The sequence below is a fragment of the Thamnophis sirtalis genome, unplaced genomic scaffold, assembly GCF_051295495.1.
Source record: "Thamnophis sirtalis isolate CommonGarterSnake01/CBP01778 unplaced genomic scaffold, rThaSir2_p1.2 scaffold_1, whole genome shotgun sequence".
NCBI lineage: Eukaryota > Metazoa > Chordata > Lepidosauria > Squamata > Natricidae > Thamnophis > Thamnophis sirtalis.
In genome coordinates, this window is record NW_028261381.1 from 131898385 (window position 1) to 131915744 (window position 17360).

Consider the following 17360-nt stretch of genomic DNA (forward strand, 5'->3'; position numbering starts at 1 on the left):
CGCCAACAATTTTGGGGTGTGTCGGTATGCGTTGGAGGGCAAAGTATTTTCCTGCCTGCTTTATCCTCGTTTCCTGGTAAAATACATGGGAAAATCCCATTGTGGGAAAAACCCACTTAGGCTTAGGGTTCGCTCCCCCTGAACTTTTACAGCAAAATGGACATCGCCAAGAATTTTGGGGTGTGTCGGTATGCGTTGGAGCGCAAAGTCTTTTCCTTCCTGCTTTATCCTCGTTTCCTGGTAAAATACATGGGAAAATCCCATTGGGGGAAAAACCCACTTAGCGTTAGGGTTCGCTCCCCCTGAACGTTTACAGTAAAATGGACATCGCCAACAATTTTGGGGTGTGTCGGTATGCGTTGGAACGCAAAGTCTTTTCCTGCCTGCTTTATCCTCGTTTCCTGCTAAAATACATGGGAAAATCCCATTGGGGGAAAAACCCACTTAGGGTTAGGGTTCGCTCCCCCAGAACTTTTACAGGAAAATCGACATCGCCAACAATTTTGGGGTGCTTCGGTATGCTTTGGAGCGCAAAGACTTTTCCTGCCTGCTTTATCCTCGTTTCCTGGTAAAATACATGGGAAAATCCCATTGGGGGAAAAACCCACTTAGGGTTAGGGTTTTGCTCCCCCTGAACGTTTAAAGCAAAATCGACATCGCCAACAATTTTGGTGTGTGTCGGTATGCGTTGGAACGCAAAGTATTTTCCTGCCTGCTTTATCCTCGTTTCCTGGTAAAATACATGGGAAAATCCCATTGGGGGAAAAACCCACTTAGGGTTAGGGTTTTGCTCCCCCTGAACGTTTAAAGCAAAATCGACATCGCCAACAATTTTGGTGTGTGTCGGTATGCGTTGGAACGCAAAGTCTTTTCCTGCCTGCTTTATCCTCGTTTCCTGGTAAAATACATGGGAAAATCCCATTGTGGGAAAAACCCACTTAGGCTTAGGGTTCGCTCCCCCTGAACTTTTACAACAAAATGGACATCGGCAACAATTTTGGGGTGTGTCGGTATGCGTTGGAGCGCAAAGTCTTTTCCTTCCTGCTTTATCCTCGTTTCCTGGTAAAATACATGGGGAAATCCCATTGGGGGAAAAACCCACTTAGGGTTAGGGTTCGCTCCCCCTGAACGTTTACAGCAAAATGGACATCGCCAACAATTTTGGGGTGTGTCGGTATGCGTTGGAGGGCAAAGTCTTTTCCTTCCTGCTTTATCCTCGTTTCCTGGTAAAATACATGGGGAAATCCCATTGGGGGAAAAACCCACTTAGGGTTAGGGTTCGCTCCCCCTGAACATTTACAGCAAAATGGACATCGCCAACAATTTTGGGGTGTGTCGGTATGCGTTGGAGGGCAAAGTATTTTCCTGCCTGCTTTATCCTCGTTTCCTGGTAAAATACATGGGAAAATCCCATTGGGGGAAAAACCCACTTAGGGTTAGGGTTTTGCTCCCCCTGAACGTTTACAGCAAAATCGACATCGCCAACAATTTTGGGGTGTGTCGGTATGCGTTGGAACGCAAAGTCTTTTCCTGCCTGCTTTATCCTTGTTTCCTGGTAAAATACATGGGAAAATCCCATTGTGGGAAAAACCCACTTAGGCTTAGGGTTCGCTCCCCCTGAACTTTTACAGCAAAATGGACATCGCCAAGAATTTTGGGGTGTGTCGGTATGCGTTGGAGCGCAAAGTCTTTTCCTTCCTGCTTTATCCTCGTTTCCTGGTAAAATACATGGGAAAATCCCATTGGGGGAAAAACCCACTTAGCGTTAGGGTTCGCTCCCCCTGAACGTTTACAGTAAAATGGACATCGCCAACAATTTTGGGGTGTGTCGGTATGCGTTGGAGCGCAAAGTATTTTCCTGCCTGCTTTATCCTCGTTTCCTGGTAAAATACATGGGAAAATCCCATTGGGGGAAAAACCCACTTAGGGTTAGGGTTTTGCTCCCCCTGAACGTTTAAAGCAAAATCGACATCGCCAACAATTTTGGGGTGTGTCGTTATGCGTTGGAGCGCAAAGTCTTTTCCTGCCTGCTTTATCATCGTTTCCTGGTAAAATACATGGGAAAATCCCTTTGGGGGAAAAACACACTTAGGGTTAGGGTTAGCTCCCCCTGAACGTTTACAGCAAAATGTACATCGCCAACAATTTTGGGGTGTGTCGGTATGCGTTGGAGTGCAAAGTCTTTTCCTACCTGCTTTATCCTCGTTTCCTGGTAAAATACATGGGAAAATCCCATTGTGGGAAAAACCCACTTAGGCTTAGGGTTCGCTCCCCCAGAACTTTTACAGCAAAATGGACATCGCCAACAATTTTGGGGTGTGTCGGTATGCATTGGAGCGCAAAGTCTTTTCCTGCCTGCTTTATCCTCGTTTCCTGGTAAAATACATGGAAAATCCCATTGGGGGAAAAACCCACTTAGGGTTAGGGTTTTGCTCCCCCTGAACTTTTACAGCAAAATGGACATCGCCAAAAATTTTGTGGTGTGTCGGTATGCGTTGGAGCGCAAATTCTTTTCCTTCCTGCTTTATCCTCGTTTCCTGGTAAAATACATGGGAAAATCCCATTGGGAGAAAAACCCACTTAGGGTTCGGGTTCGTTCCCCCTGAACGTTTACAGTAAAATGGACATCGCCAACAATTTTGGGGTGCTTCGGTATGCATTGGAGCGAAAGACTTTTCCGGCCTGCTTTATCCTTGTTTCCTCGTAAAATACATGGGAAAATCCCATTGGGGGAAAAACCCACTTAGGGTTAGGGTTCGCTCCCCCTGAACGTTGACAGTAAAATGGACATCGCCAACAATTTTGGGGTGTGTCGGTATGCGTTGGAACGCAAAGTCTTTTCCTGCCTGCTTTATCCTCGTTTCCTGCTAAAATACATGGGAAAATCCCATTGGGGGAAAAACCCACTTAGGGTTAGGGTTCGCTCCCCCAGAACTTTTACAGCAAAATCGACATCTCCAACAATTTTGGGGTGCTTCGGTATGCTTTGGAGCGCAAAGACTTTTCCTGCCTGTTTATCCTCGTTTCCTCGTAAAATACATGGGAAAATCCCATTGGGGGAAAATCCCACTTAGGGTTAGGGTTCGCTGCCCCTGAACGTTTACAGTAAAATGGACATCGCCAACAATTTTGTGGTGTGTCGGTATGCGTTGGAGCGCAAAGTCTTTTCCTGCCTGCTTTATCCTCGTTTCCTGGTAAAATACATGGGAAAATCCCATTGGGGGAAAACCCCACTTAGGGTTAGGGTTCGCTCCCCCTGAACGTTTACAGCAAAATGGACATCGTCAACAATTTTGGGGTGTGTCGGTATGCGTTGGAGCGCAAAGTCTTTTCATGCCTGCTTTATCCTCGTTTCCTGGCAAAATACATGGGAAAATCCCATTGGGGGAAAAACCCACTTAGGCTTAGGGTTCGCTCCCCCTGAACATTTACAGCAAAATGGACATCGCCAACAATTTTGGGGTGTGTCGGTATGCGTTGGAGCGCAAAGACTTTTCCTTCCTGCTTTATCCTCGTTTCCTGGTAAAATGCATGGGAAAATCCCATTGTGGGAAAAACCCACTTAGGCTTAGGGTTCGCTCCCCCAGAACTTTTACAGCAAAATGGACATCGCCAACAATTTTGGGGTGTGTCGGTATGCATTGGAGCGCAAAGTCTTTTCCTGCCTGCTTTATCCTCGTTTCCTGGTAAAATACATGGGAAAATCCCATTGTGGGAAAAACCCACTTAGGGTTAGGGTTCGCTCCCCCTGAACTTTTACAGCAAAATGGACATCGCCAACAATTTTGGGGTGTGTCGGTATGCGTTGGAGCGCAAAGTCTTTTCCTGCCTGCTTTATCCTCGTTTCCTCGTAAAATACATGGGAAAATCCCATTGGGGGGAAAAGCACACTTAGGGTTAGGGTTCGCTCCCCCTGAACGTTTACAGCAAAATGGACATCGCCAACAATTTTGGGGTGTGTCGGTATGTGTTGGAGTGCAAAGTCTTTTCCTGCCTGCTTTATCCTCGTTTCCTCGTAAAATACATGGGAAAATCCCATTGTGGGAAAAACCCACTTAGGGTTAGTGTTCGCTCCCCCTGAACTTTTACAGCAAAATGGACATCGGCAACAATTTTGGGGTATGTCGTTATGCGTTGGAGCGCAAAGTCTTTTCCTGCCTGCTTTATCCTCGTTTCCTGGTAAAATACATGGGAAAATCGCATTGGGGGAAAAACCCACTTAGGGTTAGGGTTCGCTCCCCCAGAACGTTTACAGCAAAATGGACATCGCCAACAATTTTGGGGTGTGTCGTTATGCGTTGGAGTGCAAAGTCTTTTCCTGCCTGCTTTATCCTCGTTTCCTGGTAAAATACATTGGAAAATCCCATTGGGGGAAGAACCCACTTAGGCTTAGTGTTCGCTCCCCCTGAACTTTTACAGCAAAATGGACATCGCCAACAATTTTGGGGTGTGTCGGTATGCGTTGGAGCGCAAAGTCTTTTCCTGCCTGCTTTATCCTCGTTTCCTGGTAAAATACATGGGAAAATCCCATTGGGGGAAAAACCCACTTAGGGTTAGGGTTCGCTCCCCCTGATCTTTTACAGCAAAATGGACATCGCCAACAATTTTGGGGTGTGTCTGTATGCGTTGGAGCGCAAAGACTTTTCCTGCCTGCTATATCCTCGTTTCCTGGTAAAATATATGGGAAAATCCCATTGTGGGACAAACCCACTTAGGGTTAGGGTTCGCTCCCCCTGAACTTTTACAGCAAAATGGACATCGCCAACAATTTTGGGCAGCGTCGGTATGCTTATGAGGGCGCTTACTTTTCCTGCCTGCTATATCCTCGTTTCCATGTATTTTATCAGGAAACGAGGGTAAAGTAGGCAGGAAAAGTAAGCACCTCCCTAAACATACTGACACGCTCCAAATATTTTGGTGATGTCCATTTTGCTCTATGAATTAATGGGGAGCTAACCCTAACCCTAAGTGGGTTTTCCCTTCTGTGGGATTTTCCCATGTATTTTACCAGGAAACGTGGATAAGTCAGGCAGGAAAAATCAGACCCCTCCTAAACATACCGATGTGCGTCAAATTTGTTGGTGATATCCATTTTGCTGTACAAGTTCAGGGGGAGTGAAACCTAACCCTAAGTGGGTTGTTCCTCCAATGGGAGTTTTCCATGTATTTTACCAGGAAACGTGGATAAGGCAGGCAGGAAAAGTAAGCACCCTCCTAAACATACTGACACGCTCCAAATTTGTTGGTGATGTCCATTTTGCTCTATGAATTAATGGGAAGCTAACCCTAACCCTAAGTGGGTTTTCCCTTCTGTGGGATTTTTCCATGTATTTTACCAGGAAACATGGATAAGGCAGGCAGCAAAAATCTTTGCCCTCCAAAGCATAATGACGCACCCCAAAATTGTTGGTGATGTCCCTTTTGCTATACAAGTTCAGGGGGAGCGAACCCTAACCCTAAGTGGGTTTTTCCCCCAATGGGATTTTTCCATGTATTTTACCAGAAAACGTGGATAAGGCAGGCAGGAAAAGTAAGCACCCTCCTAAGCATACTGACACGCTCCAAATTGGTTGGTGATGTCCATTTTGCTTTATGAGTTCACAGGGAGCTAACCGTAACCCTAAGTGGGTTTTCCCTTCTGTTGGATTTTTCCATATATTTTACCAGGAAACGTGGATAACGCAGGCAGCAAAAATCTTTGCCCTCCAAAGCATACCGACGCACCCCCAAATTGATGGCGATATCCATTTTGCTGTACAAGTTCAAGGGGAGCGAACCCTAACCATAAGTGGGTTTTTCCCCCAATGGGATTTTCCCATGCATTTTACCAGGAAACGAGGATAAAGCAGGCAGGAAAAGTAAGCACCCTCCTAAGCATACCGAGACGCTCCAAATTGGTTGGTGATGTCCATTTTGCTTTATGAGTTCATGGGGAGCTAACCCTAACCCTAAGTGGGTTTTCCCTTCTGTGGGATTTTTCCATTTATTTTACCAGGAAACATGGATAAGGTAGGCAGGAAAAATCAGACCCCTCATAAACATACTGACGTACGAAAAATTTGTTGGCGATGTCCATTTTGCTTTATGAGTTCATGGGGAGCTAACCCTAACCCTAAGTGGGTTTTCCCTTCTGTGGGATTTTTCCATGCATTTTACCAGGAAACGTGGATAAGGCAGGCAAGAAAAATCAGAGCCCTCCTAAACATACCGACGTGCGCCAAATTTTTTGGAGATATCCATTTTGCTGTACAAGTTCAGGGGAAGCGAACCCTAACCCTAAGTGGGTTTTTCCCCCAATGGGATTTTCCCATGTATTTTACCAGGAAACGTGGATAAGGCAGGCAGGAAAAGTAAGCACCCTCCTAAGCATACCAACACACTCCAAATTGGTTGGTGATGTCCATTTTCCTTTATGAGTTCATGGGGAGCTAACCCTAACCCTAAGTGGGTTTTCCCTTCTGTGGGATTTTTCCATTTATTTTACCAGGAAACATGGATAACGCAGGCAGGAAAAACCAGACCCCTCCTAAACATACCGACGTGCACCAAATTTGTTGGCGATGTCCATTTTGCTTTATGAGTTCATTGAGAGCTAACCCTAATCCTAAGTGGGTTTTCCCTTCTGTGGGATTTTTCCATATATTTTACCAGGAAACATGGATAACGCAGGCAGGAAAAACCAGACCCCTCCTAAACATACCGACGTGCGCAAAATTTGTTGGCGATGTCCATTTTGCTGTACAAGTTCAGGGGGAGCAAACACTAACCCTAAGTGGGTTTTTCCCCCAATGGGATTTTCCCATGTATTTTACCAGGAAACGAGGATAAAGCAGGCAGGAAAAGTAATCACCCTCCTAAGCATACCGACGTGCGCCAAATTTGTTGGCGATGTTTATTTTTCTTTATGACTTCATGGAGAGATAACCGTAATCCTAAGTGGGTTGTCCCTTCTGTGGGATTTTTCCATATATTTTACCAGGAAACGTGGTACCAGGAAAAGCAGGCAGGAATAGTAAGCACCCTCCTAAGCATACCGACACGCTCCAAATTTGTTGGTGATGTCCATTTTGCTCTATGAATTAATGGGGAGCTAACCCTAACCCTAAGTGGGTTTTCCCTTCTGTGGGATTTTTCCATGTATTTTACCAGGAAACGTGGATAACGCAGGCAGGAATAATCAGACCCCTCCTAAGCATACCGACGTGCGCCAAATTTGTTGGCGATGTCCATTTTTCTTTATGAGTTCATGGAGAGATAACCATAATCCTAAGTGGGTTGTCCCTTCTGTGGGATTTTTCCATATATTTTACCAGGAAACGTGGTACCAGGAAAAGCAGGCAGGAATAGTAAGCATCCTCCTAAGCATACCAACACGGTCCAAATTGGTTGGAAATGTCCTTTTTTATGAACGGGTTCATTGGGAGCTAACTCTAACCCTAAGTGGGTTATCCCTTCTGTGGGATTTTTCCATATATTTTACCAGGAAACGTGGATATCACAGGTAGCAAAAAACTTTGCCCTCCAAAGCATACCGACGCAGCCCAAAATTGTTGGCGATTTCCATTTTGCTCTACAGGTTCAGGGGGAGGGAACCCAAACCCTAAGTGTGTTTTCCCTTCTGTGGGATTTTTCCATATATTTTACCAGGAAACGTGGATAAGGCAGGAAGGAAAAATCAGACCCCTCCTAAACATACCGACGTGCGCCAAATTTGTTGGCGATGTCCATTTTGCTTTTTGAGTTCATGGGGAGCTAACCCTAACCGTAAGTGCGTTTTCCCTTCTGTGGAATTTTTCTATGTATTTTACCAAGAAACGTGGATAAGGCAGGCAGGAAAAATCAGACCCCTCCTAAACATACCGACCTGCGCCAAATTTGTTGGCGATATCCATTTTCCTGTACAAGTTCAGGGGGACCGAACCCTAACCCTAAGTGGGTTTTTTCCCCCAATGGGATGTTCCCATGTATTTTACCAGGAAACGAGGATAAAGCAGGCAGGAAAAGTAAGCACCCTCCTAAGCATACTGACACGGGCCAAATTTGTTAGTGATGTCCATTTTGCTTTATGAGTTCATGGGGAGCTAACCCTAACCCTAAGTGGGTTTTCCCTTCTGTGGGATTTTTCCATGTATTTTACCAAGAAACGTGGATAAGGCAGGCAGGAAAAATCAGACCCCTCCTAAATATACTGACGTGCGCCAAATTTGTTGGCGATGTCCATTTTGCTTTATGAGTTCATGGGGAGCTAACCCTAACCCTAAGTGGGTTTTCCCTTCTGTGCGATTTTTCCATGTATTTTATCAGGAAACGAGGATAAAGCAGGCAGGAAAAGTAAGCAACCTCCTAAGCATACCGACACGATCCAAATTTGTTGGCGATGTCCATTTTGCTTTATGAGTTCATTGGGAGCTAACCCTAACCCTAAGTGGGTTTTCCCTTCTGCGGGATTTTTCCATGTATTTTACCAGGAAACGTGGATAAGGCAGTCAGGAAAAATCAGACCCCTCCTTAATATATCGACATTATAGTGATATTATGGTGTCATCACAAATATAAGCTTTGGGAACTTGAAAATAGTATTTCTATTGATTATAGCAGACCAGTCTACTGAGACAATTGGATGCAGTTTTGTAAAGTATAATTTTTGAATTATCCATTAAAAAAAACCACTACCCTTGATGTTGTTTTTTTCTCTTGTAGATCCCTTTTCCAATGCCATTATGAAACAAGACAAGAAGTTTCTAGTGCAGAAATCATTTCATTATTTCCATTTTAAACCTTGTTATTTGCCAGAAGGACAGTATAAGTTAAAGAAGCTCTTTTTTTCTCATAGAATAAGACTAAGGGAAGAACACCAAGATATTCCAAAGATAGATGGAACTGCACTAGCTTCAAAATACGTAGGCCATAGCGGGAAGATGGTCCAGGAGTCATAGATCAAAAAGGGTTTTGGAAGAAAAGACTTGGACCACTGATTCTTCTTTCTATGGGCCCAGATGTGCCAAATTTTCACACTAAAACTGAGTTTTTATAAATCCCCAACCCAGTGATAGAAGAAATATCATTTAGCTTAACAGTCTAAAACATATGAAGAACCATTGCAGGATTTGGGTTTGCCTAGTCTAGAGAAAATAAAGACTGGGGAGACATGAGAGCAGTATTCCGAGGGCAGGAGAAGAAACAATAAATGGAAATTAATCAAGGAGAGAAGCAACCTGGAATTAAGGAGAAACTTCCTAACAGTGAGAACAATTATTGACAGAACAGCATGACTCCAGAAATCATGAGTGCTCCAACACTTGATATTTTTAAGAAGAGACTGGACAGCCACTTGTCTGAAATGGTAAGGGGAGTGATGGTGAATCTTTTCGGCACTGAGTGCCTAAAAGGTCACATGGAAACATTGTCCACGCATTTGTCAGGGCTGTGCTCTGGAAAAGCCGAACTTTTGGGTTCTGGCACATATTTGCACCCGATAATCACCTGGCAAGTGCACATGTGCACACTGGTTTTCAGCACCACTGCGTGTAAGTCAGCTGATCATTGTGCATGCATGCACACCAGAAACCCAGAAGACAAACAGGCAAGGCCGTGCATGTCCATGTGGACACGTGTGTCATATATTCACCATCATGGGTATAGGGTCTCCTGCTTGATCAGGGGGTTGGACTAGAAGACCTCCAAGGTCCCTTCCAGCTCTATTCTGATTCAGCCTTAAAACAGAAGTGATACATGATTTTGGAAGACATTGATTTCTTTTTCAGGAGAAAATTGCAATTCCAAAACACTATTTATGTACTTCTAAATTGAATTAATGCATTATTGTATTAGCTAATGTAAAAGAATGATTCATAACAATATAAAATCTAAAATAATTGAAAGTCCTGATCAAATATTTGCATTTTTGTTTCCTCTACGAAGACACAGGATGCATATTCCACTGCTACCCCTTCTTCCCCTTCCTCCCAATTATTCACTATTTTTTCAGAGTTGATGAAAACCCCAGTATGAATGTAGAGGAATTTAACTCTGGTCTAGAAAAAAAAAGATTGGCAGGGTGAAATGATTAACAGGCAAAGGGAAAGTAGAAAGCATGAGAAAGAGACTTGGAACAGACCTTTCTTGATCTTATTCTTCATTAAAAAAGGGGCAGTGAAGCTGTGGGGCAGAGTTTCAATATTGTGTAAATATATCCTACAACAATAAAGTAGCTTTTCTATATCCCAATGGAATCTATTTCTTGACATGACCTGTCTCAGAGGGTTGACAATGAAGAATCTTTTCCAGACTGTAGCTAGACAAAATGTGGGGGCAAGTAGGCGCAATTTATCTGTTCTTTTAGCAATAGTTTGTAAGCTTTAACCTCACTGTAAAAAATTAGCAGGACAGAAAACTTTAGGAGTGGCCAACTCCTCTGTTTCTTTTCCAGCTGTAAGTCTGTTCTTTCCTCACAAATCATGCAAGTTTGTCAGTCCATTCTAAGCTGCCAGAATATATGCAGCATGATTTTCCAGAAAGGGACTCTACCAGGAAGACATCAGATGAAACATTTATGTTAGAAAGCATCATTACAACATAACCGATTCAGTTTGGTCCCCAGTGTGGGAAGCTATCTACTTTTCAGTTTTGAGAATTTTTGCCTTTGCTGATTAAGCACCTAAATGTCAAGGAATGTGACCCAAACCAACAAAGCATATGTGCAAGTACAATGGCATGTATTTATGTGCTTGCTACAATTATATTTCAAAGTGTAGTTCTGAATTTTCCTAAAAAGCTGTGTCTTGGAATGATAGAACCATGAACACTTCTGTTTTCTTTAGTGCTTTCCAAAGCTTAGTGTTCTTAGGTCAACTAGACTAATAAGGAATCAGCAGAACTATGCAACAAGATCTTTCCTGTTGTTCCCATTAAATTGTGCAATGCCCTTCTGTGCAGATTTATTTGGTCTTCCTTTGGATGACATTCAAATCCAAACTGAACTATTTCTGTTCTTGGTTGGGTTTTGTTCTTCTTGAAGAACACATTTTGTTTAATATTTATCTTTTTTTAAAATCTAATAATCTGGTTATACTATTACAGTATCATCTAATGTCTCTCATTAAGTGTTTATTTCCATTTAATTAATTATAGTGTTTGATTACTTTAATTTTGATTTTGTTGGTTTGTTTTAAGTTCCCTTGAGTGTTTTGTGCTAGCACAGAAGAGGAAAATATTAATGCTTTTAATAAATAAAAGGCATGTTTCCTTCCGAGGATGCATGCTTTCACTTCTAAAGAAAATCCCACTTGGTCAATTTATGTAGGGACCATCTCAGAGACAGCTTGAGGAACTCAAAGCATTGAAATGGAATCAACACAGTTTTAAATTCAAAAGTTGGATACAAATCTACACAAAGGGGAATAGAGATGTATAACACAAGTTCTTACAATTGGAGGAGATTGGACATTTCACTATATTAGAGAAGCCAACTGTTGTGGCCCAGCAGTGGACAGTGAAGCTGGAAGCAGATTCAGACAGTGAGGAGGTTGGGGAGGAACATGTGCCAGTCTTGGAGTCTGGGGAAGGCTCTGAAGAGAGCTCTGTGTCTGAGGCAGAGATGGGGCAAGAACCGTACGCCAGTTATCAGCTGCCTTCATAGTCATACATCAATGAGGCAGATGAACAGCTGGAGCTTTTTCCCAGTGTGTGCATGCACAGAGTTGCCAGATGAAGGGAACAGCTAAAGAACAGGGGTTGATTTGGGAGTAAGGCACAGGTGAACTATGAATGGCCCCTCCCAAAGGAAATATAATAGGAGCAAAAGGGGAGTGGAGTTTGCAGGAAACAATTACTTCACTTAATTGGTTCGTGACTCTCTGAAACTCCTTGCCAAGTTTTGCAGTTATAGGCCTGTAAGCTCTCCAAGCCAGATAAGGTCTGTGATTGTAAATCCTCCCTCGAAATACTTTGTTGAATGTGAATGAGCAGAATTCACAGTAAATTAATAAAAGGGATTTTTTTTGTCTGGACAGAGTTTGCTTCATGCTCTTGGGAAGCCTAGGTCAGAACATCAACATGTTTTCTCCTGCAATCAAGGTGCATGATACTTAATAGGGTTGTTCAATCCTTTAAAATAAATCCTTGGAATTCAGGACAGCATATATCAAGTACTTATTTTCACATTATTAAAGTAGTCATAACTTTTTTTGGATACTTTGGAATCTTCTTTTGGAGGCTAGGACTTTTTTTAGAAGGATTGGCACAGTTCGAATATTCAGGCATCTAATTCTTTATTCCTTATCTTTGGAAATTAGAATATTCATAGTCATTCTCTTTTCATGTTCCTCATCACTCAAATCTGCTGCTGAAATGGTTGCTTTATTCTGCCAGATTGTAGCTAATATGCAACCTCTGAATTTTGCCCATTCAAACAGACAATCACATCATTGGGCTACATTTTTTCCAATAAAAAATATGATCAAATAATATACAAGGGCTAGAATATATATTGTGTTTAAAATTGGCTTACTTCCCTAATTTATCTGCTTTTGTCTACAAGGCATCCAAAATTTAAATGTATGTTGAGAATGAATCACTTGTGAAAATGTAATTGCATTGCAACAACTGAAGATTCATTATTCCCTGCCATTTTAGTCATACACAGAATTATTATAACAAATTTTCATCAGATGTAGGCATGATCTATTTGGAAATAATGATAGAAAATGGAAGCTAAAGTTGCGAGAATTCAACATGATAACAAGAAGAGCTTGTTCTTCTGAAATACCTTGGCTAGTAAATGGCAAAGAAGTATACTTTATTTAATCCATTGAAAAATCATCAGAGCCAGAGAAGTTTCACATCTTCATAGGTTTATTTAATTTTCATAATTAATTTATTTGTAATATATGGCTTCAGATATTTAATAAGTTTATTCATGTGTAAAAAAGATTTATTTTCTGTCAGTGAACATTTGCCTCTGTGAGATAAAAATCAAATGATTTGCATAATTTAAATGTTTATATACTTTTTCATGAGCCCAAGTGTTCACGAAAAATGAATTAGGATTATGAAATACTAATTGTAATAGATTCTGCTGAAATTCTTCACCTTTTCTCCATTCATGACTCTCAATATTGGATCTATATCAATTGTTCAAATCACTGAGATATATTAATTAGGATTAATTACTTTTAATTGGACTAAAATATGGTTATCTTAGTTAATATACAGTAGTTAGGATGATATTGGAACCTAAATTAGAATTCATGTATTAATTTGTACTTTGGCTCACATATCTTCACGTGGCTGCAGGTACCAGAAATCCACTCCTACACCTCCATTTAATATTACAACTTGCCATCATATCCTTGGGGCTTTTAGTTTTTTCAGTTTTTTCTGGATGTGATCCTAAGATACAGCCCTAACTATTGTAGTATGAGGCCAACATTTCATAACATAAAAATAACACACAGCTGGTAACATGATTACCTCCATCTGTATTTCTTCTTTAGTATTATCTACAGAAGGTAGAATCCAAATGTAAGTACAAATGTAACAAGTGGTACCTTGTTACTCAACTGCTTTGAAACTCATAGAATTTGACCTGAAAAGTTTGACCTAGTACCTATCTTTTGTTTGGTACTCAATGGACAAGTTAGAACTTGCCAATCAATCAGAATAGAACTGAAAGGGACCTTGGAGGTCTTCCAGTCCAACTCCCTTGCTCAAGCAGGAAACGCTATACCATTGCAGTCAAGTGGCTGCCCAATCTCTTCTTAAAAACTTCCAGAAATGAAGCACCCACAACTTCTGAAGGTAAGCTGTTCGGTTCACTGACAAATGCACGCTCGACAAAAGTGCACCGACAAAACCACGGGGAGAAAAGCACAAGTTCGAAATCACGCTGAAGAATGAGCACAGAAGTGTGCCGACAACAGCCCGCCAACAGAAGCGCACTCTAAACCTAACCCTAAAGGTAACCCCAAAGGTAACCCGAAACCTAACCCGAAACCTAAACCTAAACCTAACCCTAACCCTAACCCTAAACCTAATCCTGAACCTAAGCCTAAATCTAACCCTGAACCTAACCCTAACCCTAACCCTAAACCTAAACCTAACCCTAAACCTAACCCTGAACCTAACCCTGAACCTAACCCTAACCCTAACCCTAACCCTAACCCTAACCCTAACCCTGACCCTAAACCTGACCCTAACCCTGAACCTAACCCTGAACCTAACCCTGAACCTAACCCTGAACCTAACCCTAACCCTGAACCTAACCCTAACCCTAACCCTAACCCTAACCCTAACCCTAACCCTAACCCTAACCCTAACCCTAACCCTAACCCTAACCCTAACCCTAACCCTAACCCTAACCCTAACCCTAACCCTAACCCTAACCCTAACCCTAACCCTAACCCTAACCCTAACCCTAACCCTAACCCTAACCCTAACCCTAACCCTAACCCTAACCCTAACCCTAACCCTAACCCTAACCCTAACCCTTACCCTTACCCTAACTCTTACCTTAACAGTAATGGTACTTCTGCCGGTGCTCTTTTGTCGGCGTACCTTTGTGGGTGCGCTGTTGATGTCGCAGTTTTATCACTGCAGTTTTGTCGGCGCATTGTTGTCGAGCATGTTTTTGTCTGGTAACGAAACTGTTCCACTGGTTAATTGTTCTCACTGTTAGGTAGTTTCTGTTGTGGCTTGTCAGCTGACAGCAGAGCTAACAGCAGAGTCAGATGAGGAGGAGGGGGTGCCTGGGCCAGCTTTGGAGCCTTTGAAAGGCTCTGATTAGGAAGCAAAATTGTAGGCAGATGCAGTTGTCTACTAGCATTTCAAAGTTCCTCTCACAATTACTTTTTTTGTGTCAGGTTTTGCCTAATCTGTTTTTGTACCTTTGGTTTGTCAATCCATCTGGTGGTGATGCTTTCTTTCCCATGTTTTTTCTAGTTTACCAAGAAATAGTTTGGGATCTACCTTGTCAAATGCCATGCTGTTGATGTTGGCTGACTTTTGACTCACTATATTATTTGTTATGGGGAAAAAAGTTTGCTACTTTTTTGTACTTCTCACATCTCCTGGAACCAATTAATGATGAGTATCAAGGTAGCACTGTACTTTAAATTGTAAGCGAAAACATACATTATAACATGTAGCTTGACTGATAAAATACAGAAGCATTTGTTTTGTCCTATTACTACAATTTCAAAGCAAAGAAATGAAGACTTTTAAGTTCTGCCAAACTTTATGGTTCACCAACAGCTAATATGTTCAATTAATAGAGGATGCTTTTATCAATGTGGTTGCAGATGCATTTTCACCACTTTTGTTTTATTTCCATTTACTATTAGAATCTGAGTATCCTTGTAAGCTCTGGAAGTATCCAATCTTACAAGAAACAGTATTTCATCTGTTATATATGTAAACAGCCACAGTGGACTTTCAAAGAACATTAATAATCAGAAAAATGCTGAGACTTTATTTATGTTGAGTCCAAAATCCAGAGGGTACAAGGTTCTCTGCTGTAATCCTAGGCTCTAATTATAGATAGAAACCAGCATCCTTTCACCTTTAATGTCATTGCAAATCCTCTGTTGGGAAATGGGGTGCTTTTCATTTCAAATTGGAACAATAAAAAAGCAGCTTAGTTATTTGTAGAAAATGACAAGCAAGGTTGCCCTTGTCATTTGAAAGGGTCTCAGATGGCTGCCTAGGCCAGCACTTCGTAAAATGAGGCATATGTGCTGCTTTTGAAGGTGGGAGGGGATAGTTCCCTTTTGATTCTTCTTGATGTATTTGCTTCCCTTGTTGGGAGAAAGTGATGGAAGTGAAGGACATCTATAGCCAAGATGAATAAAACATGGATTAGGACCTTCTGGGAGATGTAGAAGGTAGGCAAAATAACTACAAGAATTGTTTAGTAACAACAGTTACCTAGGAACAGGGGAACACATAATAACCTCTCCTGACATTCATTTCTTCAAATTTCGTATTCAGAAACAAATGACTGGATATCTTTTACACAAGAATCTAGATCCTAAAATAATGAATTGGGAGGTTCTAGAAAAAATGCTTGCATGGAGGAAAAATGAGGTGTTCTATAAAACTATCACTCATATCCTCTGATTGAAAACACTTTCTATGGTGGACCAATAGAAAGAGGTCATCAGCCATTGTTCCACCTGATTTTTTCCACCTCTAAAGAATTGGTCCACCATAGAAAGTGTCCTCACATATTGCATTATAATATGGCATGTTGGTTTAACAGCTGCAGATAGGATTTAAAGTGCAGTGATTTAAGAATAAACTTTCATAAGCTATGTATACTCCAATATGTGCTTCACAATTGACTGAAGTATCTACTTTCGGTCAGGAGAACCAGTAGATATAATGTATTTTTATTACTAAAACTGTGTGGCCCCCAGAGTTGTCAATGAATTGATCAGCCTTAGAAATGTGAATTACAAATAAATAAATTATAATTGACCAGTCTGGTATCAGTTTGCTTCTGACCTTTCCATATCTAGCTCTCATGAGAAGTAACACAAGCAGTATAATTTTCCAATTAGTAAAACCAGTGGGAGATATTCTATAGGCTGTCATCCTTTCCATCTTCATCATCTTTCACAGATTTGAAAATTGCTTGGGCCTTTGGGGAGGAATGTCCAAAATATATATTCCCAAAGTCTTGAATTCAATTAGGTATCTGGGGGAAAAGTTATTTTTGATTGACTCTGAGTACTCCTAATTTGTTTTATGGGCAGAAATATGTCTGCATCTTAACATTTTTATGCATGGCAGTTTATAAAAATAATTAATCAAAGATACAATAATACACATCTATTAAAACACTGTTACAACTACATATTTAAACGCATTAAGCAAATGTATTAAATACATTGTTTTCCACAATACCCAGTATTGCATAGTGTTCCTAATTTGAAGAGAAAAACATAAGTTGCATGCTGCATGAGTGAGCGTTCATGCAGCATTTATTAGGATCATCTTAAACTATACATTGAGTTTTTCAGGTATCATACATAAGCTTTAGCAAAGAACAGGGGAATCCAGGAAACATAGCTGCTTCTAAAGTATGTTGTATGTGTGCCTACATAAGAATTAGATCTCAAAAGAAATGACTTTTACAGAACATATGAATTAGAGAAAAAAGGTAAACAACAAAAATAGGAAAAAATAAAACCTTTATGGGCTGATTTTTAAAATATTTGCAATGGTGGTGAAATGAATGTACATACCCTATTGATCACAACAATTTCATCTGTATTGAGTTGACTGCTCCATCTTGAAAACAAAAACAAATCAATTTAGTGCACCTTGCAGAATGACACCTACTGAATATCTTGTGATGGAAG